This window comes from Tursiops truncatus, chromosome 16 (assembly GCF_011762595.2).
Source record: "Tursiops truncatus isolate mTurTru1 chromosome 16, mTurTru1.mat.Y, whole genome shotgun sequence".
Taxonomy (NCBI): Eukaryota; Metazoa; Chordata; class Mammalia; order Artiodactyla; family Delphinidae; genus Tursiops; species Tursiops truncatus.
The window spans coordinates 27,959,368-27,973,390 of record NC_047049.1 but is presented as its reverse complement, the minus strand read 5'-3'; the positions used below and the strand labels follow the sequence as shown (position 1 = coordinate 27,973,390).

Below are 14,023 nucleotides of genomic sequence, written 5' to 3'. Positions count from 1 at the left end.
CCCCCTTTAAAAGCCCGAGGTAAGATCATGTAACAGTCTCATCTGCCTCTTTAATCCTTTAGTAATCAATCAGGGGTACGAATAAATGCTTTCATGTGCAGCTCAAACGGGACCTCCACTACCTGTCCTCCCAGTCTGGCTTTCTACTCTCCTTGGACATCTGAAACTCTTCGGGATTCCCCTTCCCTTTAGTCAGCGGCAGGACTCTTCCGCCTTTGAGAGCTTTGCTTTTATGGGATTCAGGTTACCCATTAGTGTATACTCAAATCACAAGCTGTTCCAGCTCCTGTCTGCAGACACACTGGCTTATCCCACTCAGGAAAGAAAAAGTACGTCTTTTATTCTGATCTGGTGTATGGAATTTTATAGTGTAAAGACTCTTTCCCAGAGGAATACAGTTATATATGCTTTCACACTTTCCTTGATACTTGTCATGCCAGAGAAGCATCAAAACCATTCATCTCCTAAATCTCTTTCCTATCTAATATATATAGCATATTTAGGAACTGGAGAATGAGGTTGGAAATCAGAAAGGTGGGTATAAAAATACCATTATGAATTCATCAAACATTAGATTATTTTATGTGAAGCACTGTGGAAGAGAAAAGGATGAAGTTGGTCTCTGTCTCTTACCATGCAGGAGCAACACACTATAAAGTAAGATTGCATGTGAAAAGTGCTTTGACAAACACAAATGGCAATGGCAACAAAGCAGAAGTCCCTGGTAGGACAACTGGAGGTTTCATGGAAGTGGTAGCATTTGAGCTGTGCCTTCAAGCATAAGCAGGGTTTCCAAAGACTTTCCACATGTGGAGAACTAGGTAATGGGGAACACTCTGAAGAATAAGTAACAGGGATCATGCTGGAGGGGTAGGTTGCAGCAGATCCCAAGGGACTCGAATGCCACTTATTTTATTCAATGGATAATAAAGAGTCACTGAAGGTTTCTGAATAGGGGAGTGACATGCTAAGAGAGTCTTTAGTAAGATTACTCTTTTAGCTATCTGGTCATCTATCAAGTATCCTTGAACTTTTATCTAATCCCTATTTGTGAAACAATGTAAGTACCCTAAGGAGACCAGGGTTATATGCTTTATCAATAATGAGATGTTGGTCTTCCCTGGTGGCGCAGTGGTTGGGAGTCTGCCTGCCAATGCAGGGGACGCGGGTTCGAGCCCTGGTCCGGGAGGTTTCCACATGCCGCCGAGTGACTAGCCCGTGTGCCACAACTGCTGAGCCTGCGTGCCACAACTAATGAAGCCCGCGCAGCTGGAGCCCGTGCTCCGCAACGGGAGAGGCCACCATAGTGAGAGGCCCGCACGCTGCAGCGAGGAGTAGCCCCTGCTCGCTGCAACTAGAGAAAGCCCGTGCACAGCAACGAAGACCCAATGCAGCCAAAAAAATAAATAAATAATAATAATAATAATGAGATGTTTACTCTTGGGTAAACCACTTATTCTCTCTGGGACTCAACCAACCCATCTATAAAATGAGGCAGCTGGCCTCAATGACATCATTGATTCCTCCAATTTTAAAAATCCATGCTTCTATTTTCCTCGCAACTCCTTTTTCCTTTCCTCAAATACCTAATGTGCTGTTACACACCTTTTAGGTTCTACACTAATAGTTACTGAATGAACCTCTAGATTGTTAAATCTGATTTTCATGCAAAGGTTTTTGTTCCATAGTTCTGTTGCAGTAGTAGCAACAGCCCTGGCAGCTGCCGTGTTGTCAAGTGTGTATTAAGTGCCAGGATCAGGATGAGGGGCTAGGAAGTTGATATAAATGCTTTTTGATCTTCACTAACTGTAAGGAGGATATTATGTTATCTTTATTTTACCACAGATAAAGAATCTCTGAGACTTTGAAAAACCTGTCCAAGATCACATAAACTAGTACAAGGAGGGGCCATAATTTGAACCCAGATCTGTCTGACTTCACGGCACTAGGCTCAGAGGAGTATCTCAAAAACATAGGAAAGCCTTAATTTCCCTCAAACCAAGTAAACAAACAAGTACACTCTATCATGGTCTAATTCAGGGGTGGACCACTGCCAAGGCAAGTGTGCACACACCTCGCCCCACACTGCCATTCCCTCTTTGTCTCCAGTCCTGGCCTACTTCCACCCTGCCCCAGTGCTGAACCTCACCACCCAACCGCGATGAGCACTTGTACCAGCACATTACAGAAAGACTGTCCAGTATCGGCCGGCTCAATAATCTAAAACCTACTGCCTAAACCCAATAAAGACTGTGGTCTGGTTCACAAACCAACAGGATGACAACATAATTTGGGAGGACAGCTTTGACTATGAGTTATACAGAGGAACAGCGTAAAAGAGGGCAACATAGGAGGGGGAATTAGGACAGCTAGCTTCTAGAAGTTCAATTTCTGCTAATAACCAGTTTGTAGCTATGCTTAACCTCTGGCTGTCAGTTTTCTTAGTGTAAAATGAAGAAGTTAATAGTTTCTCTGCCACTTTAAATCTAAAATTCTATGATCTTACTTATTTCTAAGTTAAAAATAAAGATTTATCTTTCCCTAACTGTTATGGAAAACAGAGTTTCCTTTGGCAACTTAAAGTCTTTGATAAAGCTAGCATGATAAGAAACACACCTAGTAAATCGACCAAGAGAACAGATAAAAAGAGGATAAATTACAGGTAAGAAGGATACTAGTTATAAAAATAATCCAGTAGTAAAAGTTACACAAAGGTAAAAAGAAATGATCTTTGGATGAGTGGAGAGTGAAGAGCTGGTTATAATATGGAGCTCCCCTCTCCCCACCTCACCCCCTCTTCTCTTTTTCTAAGCCCTACAGCCTGTGGGACTTTAAAGATATAGTCTGTATAAAAATGTAAACTGCCTCAGGTTTGCCTCATTACTGAGACCCAGAACTAATCAAAAGCTGTGAATGGGTTGCACTTTTCATGTGATAAATCTGTGTGCAAAGAAATGTGGCCCAAGGGAATGAGGAGATAACAGAGAAATAACTTTCTTATTTTTCTCAGTCCTAGTCCTACTGGTGAAATACAACTTTGTAGATAGTTATCTTCCCTTTCACTTGAAACAACAGTCACATTCCACAGGCCCTCTTCAAAAGCCCTGAGCAGTACTCTGCCATGATGTTTGTTACTGGTTACTATAGGGTGGGTGATCAGCTACAATGACCATCCCTGGATAGAAATTCTCCGAACATAATGCTAGAAGCGAAGGTGGGGCAGCAGGATTTGAAGGATGAGAGAAAAGAGGCAGAAAGTAGAGGAAAGGTAAAGGAACAAAAGGGAGGAGACAGTAAAAATAAATAAATCAATCTAGTAAGAACAGGTAATTACCTAAACTTTTCACAGTATCTCTGTAACTGCCCACGTGGTTCCTCCAGCCTGATGATCAATTCCTCCTCACTTTCTAAGACTCTGCCCCAGTGACGCTCTCTGATTCCCATAGTTCTTGCTATTTTCCAGAGCACCATGCAAATATCCCTCTCATCTTACCTGTTACTTTATTATACTTGTTTACCTCCTTTTATTACACTGAAAGCTTGAGGGCAAGGACCAAGTCCAATCTCCAGCACAGCTCTGTACGTGGGGCACAAGAGGTACTCCCATGTTTAATGAGTTGATGGTGGTCATATTTATTGGGCACATGCTAGATGCGAGGCAGAGGGCAGGAGAGCTTACAAGTTAAAAGCACAGGCTGTGCTTTTTTTTTGAATCCTGACTCTGCCACTAACTAGCTGTATAATCTTGGGAAAGTTACTTAAGCTCTCTAAGCCTGTTTCTTCATCTTTTCACCATCAAATCTACCATCCTACCTGCATCTGTACCCATCTGCTCTGCTTTCCCTCTTGTTAGAATGGAAGAACTGTCTCTGCTCTGATAACAGGCCAATCTCTCTCTCTGTTGGTTCACTGATCCACTCCCTCCTGACCCCTCAAAGACTTTGTTTCGGCAATTAGGCCCTCCCTCTCCTGCACTTCAGTGTGCCCCCTCTAACCATCAGTCTCATGAGCCTATGAATGTTTCCTATCTTTTTAAAAATTTTATTATTTATGGCTGCATTGGGTCTTCGTTGCTACACACAGGCTTTCTCTAGTTGCGGTGAGCGGGGGCTACTCTTTGTTGCGGTGCGCGGGCTTCTCATTGTGGTGGCTTCTCTTGCTGTGGAGCACGGGCTCTAGGAACGCGGGCTTCAGTAGTTGTGGCACGCGGGCTCAGTAGTTGTGGCTTGCGGGCTCTAGAGCACAGGCTCAGTAGTTGTGGCGCACGGGTTTAGTTGTTCCGCGGCACGTGGGATCTTCCCAGACCAGGGCTCAAACCCGTGTCCCCAGCACTGGCAGGCGGATTCTTAACCACTGTGCCACCAGGGAAGTCCTGTTTCCCATCTTACAAAGAACTTCTGCTTTGAAAGACTTGAGCAAGCCAAATACTCAATGCCTCTATTTCCTTACCTCTCACTCTATCTTTAATCCATTCCAATAAGGCTTTTATCCCTTTGTTATCACTTTACTGAAACTGCCCTTGACAAGGTCATCCAATCCAATGGTCATTTCTGAGACTTCATCTTACTTGGCTTCTCAGTAGCTTTTGGACAGAGTCACTTCCTCTTTCCTGAAGCTCTTCCTTCACTTAACTGGCTGCTCCTTTTCCTTTGCTAGTTCATCTCCCTTGTCTTCCACATTCCCAACATTGGCTGCCCCAGGTCTTTTCCTTTGTACCCAGTTACCTAGCACACAGAAGGAATTCAAGAAATTCCTTGACTAGGAATGTGGTTTCCACTCTTAGTGCAGCTGCCTCTCAGCCTAAGGGTTAATTAGGAGGAGCTGTAAAGAAGACCCTATCATTAAGGTTAAAGTAACTTGAGGGATCTCAATACAGCAACAGCCTCCAGCTAAGTGGGAAGAGGGTCTGGAAATGAGGGAGAAGACAGATACTTAAGATCAAAAAGTAAGTTCCCCAGTAAAGGAAGCGACTGTGGACTAATGAAAAGACAACTGACTGGGACAGGGGAAGGCAGAAACAGAGAAAAGAGTCTGAGAGCACTGTAAAAAGAAAAATAAAGACTGCAATACAGGAAAATAAGAGGTGTTGGGGGGATCTGATATACTTTGAAGGATGTTCTAAATAGACAGGGCTGTGAGAAGCAGTCAAGATGTTTTAGAGTTTAAACCTTATGATGCACTTAAAGGTGAGTTAGGTGAGGGTTCAAATAGAGAAACTGGAAACCGTGAGCAGCTTGGGGATGTTACTAGTATGAATGAGTAAACACTTTGGAAACTTAAGTAACTTCATGATAAGCCAACAGTCAGAAGTATATCTGGGGCTTCCCTGGTGGCGCAGCGGTTGAGAGTCCACCTGCCGATGCAGGGGACACGGGTTCGTGCCCCGGTCCGGGAAGATCCCACATGCCATGGAGCGGCTGGGCCTGTGAGCCATGGCTGCTGAGCCTGCGTGTCCGGAGCCTGTGCTCGGCAACGGGAGAGGCCACAACAGTGAGAGGGGCCCACGTACCACAAAAAAAGTATATCTGTGAGGAAGGATTAAATATTTTAAAAATATATATGTCAATACATACATATATGCTCTTAAATCCACAGATATATGTAATTTAGCAAATAGTTTTCAACCAATCAGAGTACTAAAAATGTTACTGTTGGCATAAATTATTTTGGAAGTAAGTTGGCAAGAGTCAGCTGGGATCCTTCCACCTTGAGCACTTGTAGATCTGAGTTTTCCAACTGTTGCTTCCTACCACCCACTCTCAGAGGTCAAGCAATCCCTCCTTACGTCAAAACACGCTGCCACTTCGCTGTGGCACAGTGAGAATGTACATAAAGCTGTACAGTGAAACCCACCTGAATCTGAATCTGGCTCTCCCACTTACCAACTGTGAGACTTTCGGCAAACCTCAGTTTTCTCATCTGTCAGCTGTGGACAATTTGGGGAACTGGAAAAAGTGTATAAAAGCACCTAGCACATTGTTTGACAAAGTATAAGCGCTCAATTATTTATAATTGCTGTCATCATCCTACTCTTTCCGTTCCTATCTTCCAGACAGCTCACTCCCTGGGCCTCTTCTCTTTTTCTCTATCTATACTTTTTTTGTTTTTTTAAGTAATCTCATTAAATGTCATGACTTTAAATAATGTCTATGTGCTGAAAGAATTTGTCTATGTGCTGTCAAAATTCATTTGTCCCAAATTTATGTCTCCAGGCCTAACTCCTCTGAACTCTGACCTGTGTATCAAATTGTTCGGTTGACCTCTGCCTTGTCCCACCTCCCCCACCAACCAGCGTCTCCTGCACTCTTCACTATTAATTGAGAAATTACTGGCAACTCCAGTCCTTCCAGTTGCTCAATCTCAGGGTCATCCTCATCTCTTTCACCTCACATCCAATCCACCAGCAAGTCCTACTGGCTCCAACTCAAATATACCTTATATATGATGCTCAAAATAACTGAGCACGTCTCCTCAACCCCACTCTGCCATCCTGGTGCAAGCTACCATCACCTCTTGCCTGGATCATTACAGTAGCCTCCTAACTGGTCTCTCTGCCTCTGCACTTCTGTATTTTCTCAACGCCACAGACAGAGTGACTCTGTAAAGTTCTAAGATCATGTTGCTCCCCTGCTCAGAACCTTCCTGGGGCTTCTCGTCTTACTCCGAATGATGGGCTACAAAGCCCATGCCTTTGCTCTAGTTGAACTGGCCTCCTTGCTATTCCTCAAACAACAGGCACACTCTTATACTTGCTGTTCTAGCTGCCTGAAATAATCTCCCCCACCCCCAAAATGGTTTGGCTGGCTTCCTACAATCATTCAGATCTTCACTCAAAAGTCACTTTCCTGATTCCATAGGTTCTTTTGCCTCCTAATAATACGCATATTTTTACTTATTGTCTGTCTCTCCCCATGGGGGCAGAGATCGCGGCTATAACTCTAGAACGCTGCCTGGAATACAGCAGGAGCTCAACAGTATTTATTGAATAAATGACTGCCCCAGAGTTTTTCATCTTTGGGGTCTTGCTACATCTGGTAAAGTGAACAGTAGTAGTCAACACGCTCAGGTAGCCAGTGGCAGCAGGAATGCCTGTGGCTGAGGCAGGAGGCTAGCACTAAGTGCTGCAAAGCCTGGGTGAAATCTGAAACCCATACTTGAAGTCCCTGGAGCTATTCCAGTTTCTCCACCCCTCTGCCTGGAGCTGAGGTGAAGAAATGTTCACAAAGCCACACTACAAACTGCAAAGACTAGTGCGTCACGGGCTAATTACAAGTTAACCATTCCTAGCTACGGTTCTTGACATACATTAAACCCTGTCTGCTAAAAGGAAAACTAGCTTCTGTCCTGAATCATCATGGACTCTGAATGGCTTCTGACTATGGTTGCTGTTTTATGGATTTATATACCAAGATAAAATCCATTACAAGTAACTGAGCTAATTTTTACTGAGCCAGCACCCTGAACTAGATGTTACAAAAGCCGAGGATATTGGGTTTTTTCTTATGTACTGACAAACTAGAAAGAAAAATCATTATTTCTTTTACATGAACTTTTATATCTTAAAAGACCACGAAACGTTTTACCTTTTAAACTCTATTACCTTTTACTAGTTTGGGAAAGAATTCTTATACCTGAGGCATTCCAAGGAGTCTTCAGAATAATAAATTGCTTCTGTATGTAGAAAAACCATACCTTCAATTTTAAAAAATCTGTCTGGAATATTATGTATCACTTCAGTGTAAAGATGTTATTATTCCATATCAGTCATTCTCCAACTGGTTAACCTAATGGCTCTCTTTAGTGGACCTTAGATCTCACCCAATATCTTGGTTACTTTCATTTCATTACTAACATTTCAGGAAAATGTTACTTTCCTGAAAAACATTCTGATTTGATGTGCAACAGTCATTTAAAATTCAAATTAAAAATTACCCCGAGTGTCTCTGGCCAACCTTCTTCCTGGCATTACCTTAAGGGGAGACGTTCAGGAGCAAGGTTCCTGATGCGGAAGAGGCTGACTCTACAATTTACCAACCACGGCACTGATTTAGAACAACAGGGTCTTGGCCCACACAGAAATTAACTATGGCCATAATTCAAAGGCAGCAAGACAGAGAGACAGTGTGATTAAATACAGAGGTCAATATCAGTATGATCACTAGAGTTTCAAAGATACACAAATATGAATGATACTATGACTATATCCTTTTTATTAATCAGTGTATAGCCAGTGCCTGGGTCATACTATGTGCTGAAGAAATGTTTGCTGAGTAAAGAAATGAATGTACAACCCTGACTGTCCAATTCAGGCATGTGAACCTCTCCTCGAGGTAGAAAAGGACTATGATATGCTAAAATGAGATTCTCTCAGGGCCACAGGATGTAGTTCTAATAAGGGCTTCTAAAAGTAACTTGTACTGGTAAATCTGAAAAGTCTGTGGACTAACGCTGAATGTTTCTACTGCTTCAGAAGCCAAACTATTTATCAGATTTGAAGGTATCATTTTTGGTTTTGTTTTTGTTTTGTCCATGCCCCGCAGCTTGCGGGATCTCAGTTCCCCGACCAGGGATTAAACCCAGGCCATGGCGGTGAAAGCCCGGAATCCTAACCGCTAGGCCACCAGGGAACTCAATTATTATTATATGCTTAAATTATTAAGCAATTTATTATTCTGAAGACTCCTTGGAATGCCTCAGGTATAAGAATTCTTTCCCAAACTAGTAAGGTACTGTGTTTTAGATATGGACTTCTACTTGTTAATTAGCAACTCATCTGACCAGAAGCTCCTGGAAGGCAGACAACACATCTATGTTTATTACTATATACGCTGCCCTTAACACAGTGCCTGGCACATGGTAAAAACTTAACCAACATTTGCTGGATGAATGAGTGACTGACTCGATAGCATCCTGAAGCCTACAATGACATATCATCCCCAACACACTATACTCACAAATGCCTCCTAGCATTCTACCCTGACTCTACATGATAATTCCAGACTTAAAACTCCTAATTCTCAGACACAGCCAAACACTAGCTTATCTAAAACTACTAATAAAGGACTTTCTGTTTCCAATAATTGACATTTAGGCCAACCATCTCACAGAAAGAAAGCTTAAAAAGTTAGACGAACTATTTAAAAATCTTAAAACTATCATCAATGACAAGACGGTAGAGTACAGGCCAAAACCAAAAGGAAAACTAGAATCCAGAGGGGTAAATAACCACAGAAACTACAATGCCCTGGGGCATCTACCAGTCCCAGAAAACTCAGCTTTTGTTCCAATGGCCCTCTGAGGAGAAGAGGTTGATAACCCAAAGCCCAAGGCAAGGTAAGGAGTCTAAAAGGAGACCTTTTCCATAAATAAGCTAAGATTCCAGAGACTCCTGAGAGAGAATCAGAACTGGACCAGCCCTCCTACAAAATTACATCTCGGGCTCTAATACCTTCACCGTCCAAGGTACTTTAAGCCTTGAAATTAGTTTAAGGTGGAGGTGGACTCAGAATGATATCGTTTCCACGTGGGAATTCCTCCTCAGCGTTGCTTAGGGAATTTATATTACGATAATATTTATATAATTTATATTACGATCTTACGATTTCTGAATCGTAAGAAAAAATCAGCGGAGAAATCTGGAAAAAAAGGAGAAAATACTATAACTCTCTGTGAGAATAAAGCTTAACAATAAATGTAGAGACATTACTGGTCTCATTACTGGTAGAAAGAATCTACCAGTGTCAAGTTGAAAGCAAGAGCAGAAAATACTGACCCACAGAGTAAAGATTAAGGTTGACCGGGACAAAAGTACATAGGAGAAAAGTGACTAGGACCTAACCAGTTAGTATTGCTTGTAACTGTTGCTATGTTATGAATGTGTTTATAAAGCACGTGTGTTCATGGCCCTGTGCGCTAACAGTGAGTCACTCTTGCAAATAAAATAAATACTAATAAGGGGCTTCCCTGGTGGCGCAGTGGTTGAGAGTCCGCCTGCCGATGCAGGGGCCATGGGGCCCGTGAGCTACGGCCGCTAAGCCTGCGCGTCCGGAGCAACGGGAGAGGCCACACAGTGAGAGGCCCGCGTACAGCAAAAATAAATAAAAATAAAAAATAAATAAATACTAATAAGCGTATTTGCACAGTATATTTTATATAAACCTTGTAAGTGATGGTCCAAGAAATATCAAATTTTAGAAGTAAAATAAGTCCTTAAATTGGCAATTCTGACACATGATTCTGTGTAGCACTGAATCTTGCTCAGAGGCAAATGTTCCATTATTTTAATACTACTCAAAAATGTTTGCTCAGTGTTTTCCAGTGTTTGTATTTGCTATAGGCTATAGTTCTTTGTAAGTATTTTAACAAGAGAAATGCAGAGAAGATGTGAATATTAAATATTGAATCATTATGTTGTATTACCTGAAATTAACATCATATTGTATGTTAATTATTTCAATTAAAAAAATTTTCAAAGATGTGAATGTTGTCATAAATTTATTGTCTAAAATTTGAATTAGCAAAACAATATTGATTCCAATGGCAAAGTCAAAATCAGGGCAAGTAGACAAAATATTTTCACTGTTAAAAAAGAATATAAGCACACATATGTATAACTGAATCACTTTGCTGTACGGCAGAAATTAACACAACACTGTAAATCACCTACACTTCATTAAAATTTTAAAAAAAGAAATATTCAATGCAAATAGTTGCTAGAAAATAAAAAAAGAAAACCTGTCTGTAAAAAAAAAAAAAGAAAGATTATGAGCTTATGCAAAGCAACATGTACCCTAATGGCCCCACCTGAAGATGTTTTTGGATACATTCTTAACACTCAACCAACATCAAAGGAAACTTTTTTCTATGTCTGGAATATTAGTCACAAAACAAAGATCAATCCCATCAGACAGGGCAACTAATACTTTGTGTATTTAAAATTTTGTTTTAAAAATCACTTTAAATACTAAATATTTGTGGTATGATTTTACAGTTTTTAAATTATTTTTATTTAACATTTATTTTGTGTTAATATTCCCTTATTTTAATGTTTTATATTATCAGATGTCTAGTATCATGTTAATTTTCTAATTTTGATAAATATTTTTGAGTTATGTAGGATATTAGGGTTAAGGGAACTCTACTATTTCTGCAACTTCTCTATAAATCCAAAATTATTTTAAAGTAAAAAGTAAAAAATAGGGACTTCCCTGGTGGTGCAGTGGTTAAGAATTCGCCTGCCAATGCAGGGGACACGGGTTCGAGCCCTGGGCAGGGAAGATCCCACGTGCCACAGAGCAACTAAGCCTGTGCGCCACAACTACTGAGCCTGCGCTCTGGAGCCCACGAGCCACAACTACTGAAGCCTGCAGTGCCTAGAGCCCATGCTCTGCAACAAGAGAAGCCACTGCAATGAGAAGCCCGCGCACCGCAACGAAGAGTAGCCCCCGCTCGCTGCAACTATAGAAAGCCCTCGCGCAGCAACGAAGACCCAACGCAGCCAAAAATAAATAAATAAAATTTTTTAAAAAAGTAAAAAATATTTCAAAGTTAATTATCAGGTAGAGAATAATTTTACATGTCATTAAAATATATAATCTCATAATATTTTGGTTCATAATAATAAAAAATCATGCATTTATTTCATATATATGTGTATATATACATAAAATCTCTGAAACTTTTAGTATAATCCTAACACAGGAAAATTGCTCACTGTTGATTATTACATACATTACTGTTATTACTTAAGAACACGTAAATAACAGTTTTTTTTAAAATACAGAATAATTTATAATTTCAGGAATTCCAGTTTCTTGTTCCTGAATCTCAAAGATTACTATCCTTCAGGAATTGGGAAACATTAGCTGACCAGAAGCAGCTGACAGAAAGAAGTGCAAATCCTCTCTGGAGTCAGGTGCCTTCATCTCCGGTCTTAATGTTTTCTAAATACTATGACTAGCACACAGTAAAAGGTAACCAGACACACAAGGAGTCTAGACCACATGAATGAGAACCCTGTGACACCAAAAACAGTCCCACTAAGACTTAATATCTTGGAATTATCATATGCAGACTATAAAATAACTATTCTTACCATAGGTAAAGAAAATAAAAAACAAGCTGAAAGATACCTACAGGAAACAGAAAACTATAAAAGGTAACATATCAGATTTGAAAAAAAATACAGCTTCTAGGAAATGAGTCCTCATGACGTAATAATTCCAGAGTTTTAAGGAGCAATATGAAGAACAGTATAAAGGCTATATATATTTAAGTGTGAGCTATATGTAAATCTATATACCATCCTATACTTAAATTGAATCCATTCAATGTATTCCCTGTTGATCTAACTAGATTCACACTTATATGCATAAGGTGGAGCTGAATGTAAACCAAACCGTCAAGTGTATCCTGCTCTAAAACCACCAAGCACAAACCAGAGCCCTCAGTTGACTACAGTTCAAATAAATAAAGCCATACCCTTTCTTCTTATACTTAAGTCTTGCAATTAGAAGTGCTTCTTAATTATATTTCTTCTAATTTCTCAAACCCCTATTAAATGCCTATCACATGATAAGCATAGCTAGGCATTTGTCCATACATTTTCTTATTTAAAAAAAGAAGAAGAAAAAAAAGAAGAGGAAGGAGGAGCAATAGCTACAATAAAGAACCTAATTTTGGGTCTGGCACAGCACTGGACTATTTTGCTACCATTTGACTGTGTCTGACAAGGGGACCAGCATCTCAGCACTGACAGTCCTTAGCTCTCCAGTAGTCCAAGTTCAAAGTAACAATGGAGGAAGGAGATCTTTGAAAGTTCTGGAAGGTAGAGCAGAAACTTCAACTTCATTCAGTTAAACTAAATTCACCAAGTATTTACTGAGTCTACTACCTGTTGGACACTATACCAGGTGTGTGGGAAATGACAAACCAACTAATGTACAGTATCTGTCTTTTCATTAGGCTTAAAATTTTCATCGAGAGGCATATAAACAACTAAATATAATATCAATCAGGATTAGATAAATACTGTATCTAAAGTTCTTTAAATCTTATGCCTTAAATTTCAAGGTTAGAGATTGTATGGGACTGGATTGGAGGGGTAAAGCCTGGTGCTCAAACTGATTAATTCTGCCTCTTTCAAGGGACTTCTTGTATTGCTGGATACACTTTTTATGAAGACAGAAAAAGATGACCTTAAGAGGAACTGTCAGTGATTGCAAGAAGTAAGTAATTTCATCATACTAGCAATTGATACAAATAATACACCTATTGAAAAGCAATCAAGTCAATATTAATACAGCCAATGCTGTATTTGGTGAATGCAAATAAAGAACAGTTTCCTGATTAAGACTATACCCACCTACTGCAGGTCTTTCACAGCATTAAACTTTTAGAACTTAAAAAAAAAACCAAAAACATAGTAAGAACACCAGCTGAATTATTAGTCCTGAAAAAGAAGGTCAATTGAATAAAAAAGAATACCAATTTCATCCCTCAGTACCAGTCCATTACTCCATATAGTCCTTTAAAAACACTGCACACTGCTTTTATGCATAGAAGACATAATATTTCTCTGGAACACTACTAATTCTAATAAGTATCATTATTGAGAAATTTTTGCTACCTGGAATTTGGGAGAGTTTTGTTCTGTCACCTGTATGTCTAATGCAAGAACAGTTTACAAGTATATCTCAAAACTTGTATGTATGGAAGGTGATGGAGAATCTGGGGCTTGCTATGTCTTTGAGGATGTAGCGCTGAGCCAAAGTTCCCTCAGGATTCCTTTTCAGGCACTCTGAAATCGTCAAGGCATCTGGCATCCCCCAAGAGTTCAGATACTCATATTAAATGAACACTCTCTTGAGGACATGTCTAGGTGCTCACCCTCGTGCTTTACCTTGAGAGCAAATGTCACCACTGTCCTGTTGAGCACAAATGACCCAGGGGCCCAGTGATCTGGCTGGTCCCTAATTCATCACCCTGCATGTGCTCCAGGACATCCTCCCGGGCCATGCCTCTG

At 40.4% G+C, this 14,023-nt stretch overlaps 1 protein-coding gene across 7 annotated transcripts in view; it reads right to left on the bottom strand.

Annotated features, from left to right (window-relative positions):
- DNMBP (dynamin binding protein) overlaps window positions 1-14,023 on the bottom strand; it is a 110,842-nt gene that overhangs the window by 49,893 nt on the left and 46,926 nt on the right. The gene's annotated exons all lie outside the window — the stretch shown is intronic.